This window comes from Bombus bifarius, unplaced genomic scaffold (genome assembly GCF_011952205.1).
Source record: "Bombus bifarius isolate JDL3187 unplaced genomic scaffold, Bbif_JDL3187 scf7180000008058, whole genome shotgun sequence".
NCBI lineage: Eukaryota > Metazoa > Arthropoda > Insecta > Hymenoptera > Apidae > Bombus > Bombus bifarius.
In genome coordinates, this window is record NW_022884422.1 from 2,949,751 (window position 1) to 2,959,237 (window position 9,487).

Below are 9,487 nucleotides of genomic sequence, written 5' to 3' on the forward strand. Positions count from 1 at the left end.
GCTTGGCTTGAGTATCCATTGCAGAATAGTTCTTGATAATATGAGACATTATAGTTAAGGTACGTACAACGTGCAATTTGGAAAACGTCAAGATTCACAACAAAAGGTATCGAAGAACTTGGACTTCCATGATTCGATTATTAAGTCGTAAAAATTTCTCTTTCGTTCTTTCTCCATCGGTTACGGATGTTACATAAATACGGTAAGATTAGTAGGCATTCGAAAAGGAAAAAAGGAGTCTCGAAACTGTGGAATACAGGGGAAAAAGTGAGAAGGAGATAGAGAAAAGTAGGCAGATGGAGTGAGAAATGACACACAGATAGAAAGAGATATAGAAACCTGTAAGTAGGCGCAAGGTAGCGGCGAGAAAGTTACTAAACACATAGTTACGTCCTGTTGAGATCGATTACAGCAGATAACCAACGTAACCGCCGTCAGATCAAAACTCATAAACTGGTCTGGCGCGTGTTACGGTGAACTATAAATTCGCCTCTTTTGTTCTCCTCTACAGCGATTACGCTTGCTATTTTACTCCAATAATAGTTCTGTTTCGTTCAGACAAACGTTGCTGGTAGGTATAACACGTAATAAAATATTTATTTATAGCTGAACGTTTCAGATACATATTATCCAGACATACAGTAGCTCACAAAAATATTTGAACGCTTGCCATAAAAATCTTATGCCCATACTATGTGTGTGTTATGAAAAATACTTTGAAAATGTATATAGAAATTACAAGATATTTATTGCAAATATATGTTTATTAAAAAATTAGGGTGAATAGTCACGTTAAGTAATGCAATAAATAACAATACAAGTATTAAATACGGTTAAATTCAGGGAAATATATAATTGTACTCAATATCTTGTAATTTTTACTATTTGTTTCAAACTTGATCAATATAATCATGATGTTCTAGTCCCATAATACTGTTTATTAAGTTTCAATATGCTTTTGCAAAACATATTCCTAAAGAGTGTCTACAAGCCCTAGGATACTTACGTACGCCTGTGTAAAAATTGAAGGATTTAAGCAATAAGAAGGCAGCTCCAATAATTATATAGATTGTATGTATTGGAAAATCCTTATTACAGCAGTCCCTTCTGTCGGTGTTCTTCGCAAGAAAACGTTCTTACAACAATACAACAGCATTGGTTAAAAAATCATTGAAATGTATAAAGTATGGGCTTGTATTATACTCATTAAATTCAGAAAATATTGTTATATGTAAATCAAATATTCAGAATTCGCTGCTCTTTGTTTTGTTTCTAATCACTTCCATGTTATTAAACAATAATCACTCTGCAAGATCTATTCAATAATAAATCTAATTACGGTATATAATCATTAAGCGTCTTTCAGTGAAATCGTCCGTCATCATTCCGTTTCCTGAACAAACAATAATTAACCTTGTAGCGATGTAGCCGACATACATTAAATCTAGTAGGAAAGTGGAAAAATGGAATTGTGTCAGATATGACTTAATTTCCTTAAAACTTTAGATCTTTATTCTCCAGACCAATAAAATAAATTTGGCAAATTAGTGGAAGTATCAAAAAAGAATATTACTGGGTAGTTAGAAAAGAGTTCTACGAATATTGCCTCTTTTTCGTCACTCTCTTAGGATGATCAAGATTTCGTAATGTTTCATGTTACGCGACTTACATTACCTTGAGGAGGGCACGTATCGTACCAATTTCTCAGCGGCATTAAAGGACCTCCGGAATTGATTTAAAAGAAATCTCACGTGCCGTTTCCATATGTATATATTGCGACTTATCTACTAATTAAATCGCTTACACGTAATAATAATAATTTACACGTAAAGACGCAATAATAGAAATAAATTAACGTGTTTTTATACGTGTCACAGAATATTATAATCGTGTATCGATGTTCGATCGATGCAGAGCAAAAAGTATTGACGCGTGTGCAATTTCTACGATAATAAGTAAACATTCGATAACCGCTCAAAAATCGGGAACCAAGTGTTGCAATGATGGAGATGTAGGAACGATTCTAATCCTCTAAACTGACACTTTAAACGTGCCGAATGTAAAAAAGAGAGTCGGAGCGTTCGGCAAATATTAAAGGCTCGCGATAAGCTAAGATCTTGATTTGTGATTAAAGAAACTTTTATCAACATGTTTCTTACATTTTTCTGATTATAGTGATACCAAATACCATATAATTTCGAGCATATTTGCTTACTTAATAAATGATAATTAAATATAATTCAAATTATATCGTGTTTGGTCTCATTTTAATCTGAAGGATCTCACAAATATGCCAGTAAAAGAGAAATTTTAAGAAAGTCAGGAATAGAAAAGTTTTGCTGTTGAATAGCTATCTAGAAGATATATTATCTGACATTGGATCATGCTACACTACTCGATCGCAACGAACTTCGTAGTACGCCAGGGGAACCTCTCCTCCCAAGATGGCTGTGCAATTATCGAATGTTTCCTTAGTTACATGATTTAAAAACAATCTCCGGGAAAGAGCCACTTCACTTAATGACAGTGATATGATTAGTGTTGAGCAAAATTTTATTCAAATAACAGGTAGCGAATAAAAATAAAGAGCTCTAGCATAGTATCCGGATTGCAAAATATTCAGTTAAAATGACACTTTTTTCTTAATTAAAGGTTTTTGAGGTCGTCGAAGCAGAGAATGAGAACGCGACCAAACCGGTCGTTTTTCACGCAAATAAGGCGTACAAATTTCGGTCAGTTCGTTGATGTGTAACGTATTTTGTTGATATGATTTTTGCCATTCTTAATCTACTGTAGGGATTACTCTGTACGCTTGGATCGTGAGTTTTGGTTTAGGTTTGAGCCAATTTTTATTTTCCGGTATATTATTAGTATTAAAATACCTCCGGAAAGACATATCTAGTACAAAAATTTTGCAGTCCGGATACCTACTGTACTAAATCCAAATAAAATTTTATTTGCTGCTAATGAATAGGTGTGCAATTGAATAAGAATTTGTTTAGATTAAATTGTATAAATGTTATATACAGTTAGTGTAAAAGGTATAGAATATAGTAGAACATCGCTTATTAACAAAGTTTTAGCAAATAAATAATATGTACATATTCCTATAAGCCTGCAGATTTGCATTAAAAGAAATGGGATATTTATATCCTTTGTGAAAATATTAACAAATATCTAAAAGAATGGCAAAAATATATGTGTAATAAGTATTTGTGTAGTTACAGTTTAATGGGAAAAGCTAGAGAGAAAATTACTAAGTTTAATTATTTTAATACTTAGTGGGCTTTCCTTTTGATTTTATGAATTGAATATGAATTTTCGAACATTCCACAAGATCTACGCTCGCAAATTAATAGCATTATGCTTCGAATTGTTGAATCTTGCATCAGGATGAAATTGTTTTCGAAACCTATTCTTTTTCTACACTTTAATGCAGACGAAGATGAAACAGCAACTGTACGAATACTTACTACGCAGATATTTATTAATATTTTCACAACAGGAATAGATATCGCATTCTTTTTCCTTAATTATTCTGGGGACTTGTAAGAATATGTATATATTTTTTATCTATTAAAATTTTGTTAGTAAATGATGTTATACGATATTTTTGTTGAAGTTGAGTATTGTACGAGTACTTTTTACACTGATTGTATATAAATATATATGAGCTACATCGCAGATGCACATGGTACTGAACGTGTGATATATTTTCAAGTTTCATTGTTCAGTTATTGTAATATTGACTTTTATAACCGATTTTATTTTAGGTGCCACGTTAGGAAGTTTATTGTTCCTTGGTATATTAATAGTAAGAATTGTACCTGTATATTTGTACATAATTAGGTGAAAATAAGCAATTATTAGTATTATTATCCGAATAATTTGTTACGGATAACAAATAATTATTCCACAAATAAGATATTTATCTAATACAAATTTATTTAGATAATTATCTTAGATAGATATTTATTAAAAATTCGAAACAATTCAAATAATGCTCTACTCTGGACAGGATCGCATAATAAAATTACCACCGATTGGTTGTTCAAAATTGATCACTAGCAAAATCACTCAATCGGTGAAGAATTTATCGATGATTGTTCCCCGAAAGAAAAGACTGGTGTTGATGAAAATAGACCTCCTTCGACTTGATCATGAAATTTTCTCCTTGAACGAGCGACTCTATGAAGAGAAACGCTAGTAACTGTTCATTCTGTTAAACGACCGTTGCTCTTTACGCTATCGTACAATTTTTTTATACGTTATTTCATCGCTATTTAGCTGAGTAGACTAAAATGTCTAACAGCGATATTTGAATTTTATATCGTTTTTCATCTATCTCGCACATGTCAAACAAAATATATAAATCACGGTGCATAAAAAGTCCGTTTTTTATCGGTCGATCATTGATGTAATTATGAAAACAGTATATAAATACTGAAAAAAAGACACTTGAAATACGATGACTGTTTGTCATGATCAAGTTCTTTTTGGCACACTTTCTTTCTTGTTCATCTACCGAATTCGTTAACATTTGAGATAGGATAGAACTTGTAATACACATAGTGCGATTCAATTTAGACTACGCGGTATTCTTCTGACTCGTCGATATCTATCTATCATATATAATATTTGAAGTTATTAAAGTATTATTAAATACCTTACTAAACAACAAAGTCATCTAGGCAAATGATCTGATTATTTTGAGCGCGCAACATTGCATATAACAGATGGATGATTCATTTCTGAATAACAAATCGCAAATAGAAACGAACAAAACTTTCGTATATACATATTATATTTCTCTAAATTAACCCTGCCGTAATCCTCGAATTTTTATATGACGATCTTACTCCCATTTTAGCAGACAAGACACATTTAATGTTCCAAGAAGACTGAAAGGATATACGTACCAATAACGATTCTTCCATATTTTGCTCAAACTCGAGATATATTTTTTAACATTAGAAAAGTAAGACGCGGTTGAAGACAATCAAAAGAATGCAGGATTAAATCATGAACTTGATTCAAAATCGTTCGATTAATATTAAATACTTCAATCTTTGCAGATGGCGATTACAATGGAATTTGATACTAAACATAATATCCCGATTGATTCATTTTTCCTATAAGTGTCTAAATCTATAAGGCAATTGTCATGAGATCACGGGGGAGTTAAACAAAACCAAAATTATCATTGAACCAATGCAATCTTCGCGATGTACGCGATTTTCTTCGAATTCGAAACGATGACGGTTTTTACATTACTTTCACGAGCAAAGTAACAAGTTCTCTCTCAGCGAGGAACGCGTGAAGCAGCCGCACTTTTTCACATCGCGTGTATAATTTATACAATCGTACATATCGTGACCAAGCTCGGTCATTCTGATATTGATTTTTCTTTTCTTTCCGTTCGACCGACGACCCTTGTACGAGAGTGAAACGCTTCCTCGTAATTCAGGGTGTGCGTTACGTAGTCATGCGAGTTCCACTTGCGTATGTCTTTTTCAGGATCGTCATTGCATCGCCACAATGTGTCACGAATGCAAATACATAAAAGCCGAGAGAGAATCGAGATAACACCGGCATTGCGTGAATCATAGTGCGGCTACTTGATTACGTACAAAGTCTTATCGGAACTGTAGATTTTTCCGCTAATCATATTCGATGGGAAGGTGAAAAAAGAAAGATAGAGATACGATACGCGATCTTTGTCGGGGCAGTATACGCGAAAACTGAACATAGAGGTTAAGATAGGTTACTCGAGGAAAATAAGAGCATCGGTATTAACCTGCCACGTAAGATCTATCGATTTCTCATTGAACACGGAGACATCGGACAATCTTCTCAACCGTCGGTTTTTCGCTTCTAAGATGCTTCTCCCACCTCGACGCGCGACTCTGTCTTCGTTGTCTCCTTCAGACATAAAGTAGGTCGGTCGTGTCGACGAAGATGTAATTTCGTTCGGAATAAGAGGATACCGCTAAAAATTTAATTACCGTGGCAGAGGCGAGGCTGAACAAGTTTTACGGTGACGCAAAAGAATAAAGCTGATCGTACGGAATTATCCAATTTGACGATGACGCGCAGTTGTTACGTAGCATCTGTCGAGGACAGAGAAAGTAATGCTGTCCGATGGAGTTGCTTAAATAGTGTTTACTTTCGGCCGAGCCTTCCTTGCGGATTTTTAGTGGTTTGTTGTTCTGGGTTGCCTCGCTTCGTCTCGCATCATCAAGATGCCTTTGTGTCATTAAACGATAATATGGAAACAATTTTTTGTTTTGATTGATCAGACGATTAAAATAGCGATTGCTGAGCGAACAGCGAGTACCTGTACTTCCCGTTACTGTAAACTTACTTATTTTGGGCAAAATGATTGTTAAAATGTGAATACAACTTTGTGCATTGATTTTATCCTTTATCCATAAGTTACTCAAACGTATTAGAATATGCTGCGATTTCGTACTATGAATTAATATAAAATGTTGAAATCGTGTAATGTAAAAAGTATATCCTAACAATCGTTTTTTCCAAAGTAGGCAAGTGTCCAGTGACTTTTGGATGAGGGTAAGTACGTTAGTTAAAGCAACGATAGTACTGCTACGTACTCATATAAGCCGAATGCCAAATGGCACTTAACGCGTCTCTATTAATTCTTGCGAATCCGTCGTGATCGTCCGACATAGAAGACAGAATTGCTTTTGCCATTGACTGGCCCCGATAATATTCTGATTTTTCTTCTTCGCGACGAAAGTCGATAGGAACCGAGTAACAGAAGAGTTAATTATCGCAACATTTCGACCGTACTCCGCCTTTCGAATACGTTTTAAGATGGTCTCTCAAGCGTTTCGTCGATACAATTTCTAGTTTGAAGGGGAATCTGGTTCGACGATGCATCGTAGAAGATTAACTGAATATTCCTTTTAAAGGTGAACAACTCCGACGATAGAAAGAAAGGCGAAAAGAATCGGAGGAGAAGTCGGAACTATTATTTACCGAGTCAGGCTGTTCTTTGGATTGAGTGGTCTTATAGGCTGACACGATTCGATCCTCCGTTACCATACATATTTGAAGATAGATGTTCGTTTTAAACAAAATATTCTCTACGTTCATCATAATATTTCATGTTTGAATCATATCAATCAAGGTTGAAAAGATGTCGAAACATTCGCTGGTCGAGTTTTGCATTCGTAAATAACGCGATTGACAGACGTCATAGGAGGAACGAATTAGGAAGAACGAGAATGCAGTTTTGTCGGGCTTCCGGCCAGGGAACGACGAACGCAGTTGTAACCGGACACTACCGATAACGTCTCTTACTAAGTAACTTTCGATCTCTGTGTTTTTATATGGTTTTGCTATTAAGCAACGGAATTAAACACATTGCGTAAATTTTTAAGACGAAAGAGAAAGCGTTTGACGGAACGTTTGGTCTGTCTGCGAGCAATGAGAGCCAATTATACCGGAAATGAATGTAATGTCTGTGGTATTATCATTTTCAAACCTAACACGTTTGTCGGTCGTATGCGAAAGAATTATTAATTTCTCGTAGGCATAGAGCGGACCGGATATAACGGAATTCGAGGCAAACCGAGCCTAACCGACTCGAGTCGCCTGCCAAATCATCCGGAATACTATTTCAGCTGTAGGGAAAAATACGATTCTTGTCGAGGAATCGACAAAGAATTTTATAACGTTGATTATTTCGAACCGCTGAATTGGTAAATTTGATCGAAATTGAAAGAACGTCAATGGTAATACTGAAATGTCGCGCGCTATCGACCAAGATATTCCACAGTACGTAAACACAATTTGTAAATCACGAATATAACGCGTCTTTTTTATTTATTTTCGTCACTTCTATCTGCAGAGTAGAATGCCAGATTCACATTGCACATTCGATGTTTACATACCAGAGATTACGTTCTTCGACACGAAGATTACGTTTGATATCGATGATATCGTTAATCATTGAGAAAAAGTGTCATTTTGCAAAGAACGATGAATGTCATTCGTGTTGTATGAGGAAGGGATTAGAGGTTAGGTTAAACCATCGAAACCATCGAGAAGTTCAAACTGGGTGATTTCATTTTGAATGTTTTACCGGGAAATGTATCAAGATCACAATACGTAGATTATCGGGACGATTAAAGGGATACACGATGATTTTCTCGTCGATCAATAATCATTGTACCCGTTGAAAAAAACGAGGGTTATCATGTAGAACATATACATGGGTCGACGTGTCTGGTTTCGTTTTGTACGAAGCTCGAAATCGATCACGGGCTGTCCTAACCTTAAAAGCCGCGCCGGCACGCCTCAAACGTACAAAACCTAAATTTATTTAGAATCGAATCGTGTATGTCAAAAGATTACACCCACCTGTTTTTTGTCGTTGCTTTCCGTCTGTTCCTCCTTCGGTTATCTTTCTCTCCTTGTTACTAACGTCTCGTAGTACCGTGATTACCGGCTTCGCTGTTTCTCCAAGTTCTTACACTATCCGTTTTTCTTCTTGTCACCTAGCCGATGGTACATAAAATAAGCACGTTGGTGGTTTGTAGTCGCAGAGAAAAATGCGGAACTCGTCCTTATATCCTCGTGGAATGTGTAGGTTGATTGGTGGTACTCCTTCCGTCTTTATATCAGTTTCGTGAATCGTATTGCAAAATGGAATGCAAGCTCGACTCGCTTCTCGCTGTTAGAAGCAAGCAAACACGAATAAAGATGATGACTGCTCGTCATCAGATTCCTTCATCGACGTGATTTTTATCCTCCTCTCCGTCGCGAGCGCGTATCACGGAAGGAAAAAGGTGAAGAGGAAGAGAAGAACAGAGAGAGAGAGAGAGAGAGAGAGAGAGTGAGAGAGAGAGAGAGAGAGAGACAGACAGACAGACAGACAGACAGACAGACAGACAAAGAGTGAGAGAGAGAGAGAGAAATGGAAGCAGAAGGAGGAAGATAAAGAAATAAAGAGCGAGGGAAAAAGAGGAGGGATAACAAAATTATATCTGGACAAGAGTTTCCTGTGCACGCGGTCGCACTTGACTGACGGTACCTCGTTTCTTTTTGTACACTCTAACTGCCGGCCGTTTTCCGTTTACGCTACCTGCCACCTATTCACCTCGCTGTTGGTCACCGTCGCCCTACCCTCGTCCACGATGCTTCATTTTACCAGTCTTCTTCCCCCCCTTTTTTCCTTTCTTTCTTTCCGCCCTTTCTTTTTTCTTCCTTCTGTCTTTCTCTACGACTCTTGACCGACTCTTCGTAACCTGTCACTCTTCTGCGTGCTCGCATACGGATCTCCTACCTCGCCCCTTGCCAGATATCTCTATGACTCGTACTCGACGTAGCGCAGCGACCGTCTAAACCGAACAAAATAAACCGAGTCTCTTTAAAAATGATTAAAGGAAAAACCAATCGCGACAAAGATGAGGATGACAACGGGAACGACAACGAAGACGACGCGACGAAAACGATAGAA

General features: G+C 36.4%; 1 protein-coding gene across 1 annotated transcript in view; it reads right to left on the bottom strand.

Annotated features, from left to right (window-relative positions):
- The window catches only part of LOC117208215 (elongation of very long chain fatty acids protein AAEL008004-like), a 36,760-nt gene extending 27,864 nt beyond the window's left edge, over positions 1-8,896 (bottom strand). The window contains exon 1 of the mRNA XM_033449184.1: positions 8,389-8,896. The gene's annotated coding sequence lies outside the window, so the exon portion shown is untranslated. The remainder of the gene's footprint in view (positions 1-8,388) is intronic.
- Between the last annotated feature and the right edge of the window lie 591 nt (positions 8,897-9,487).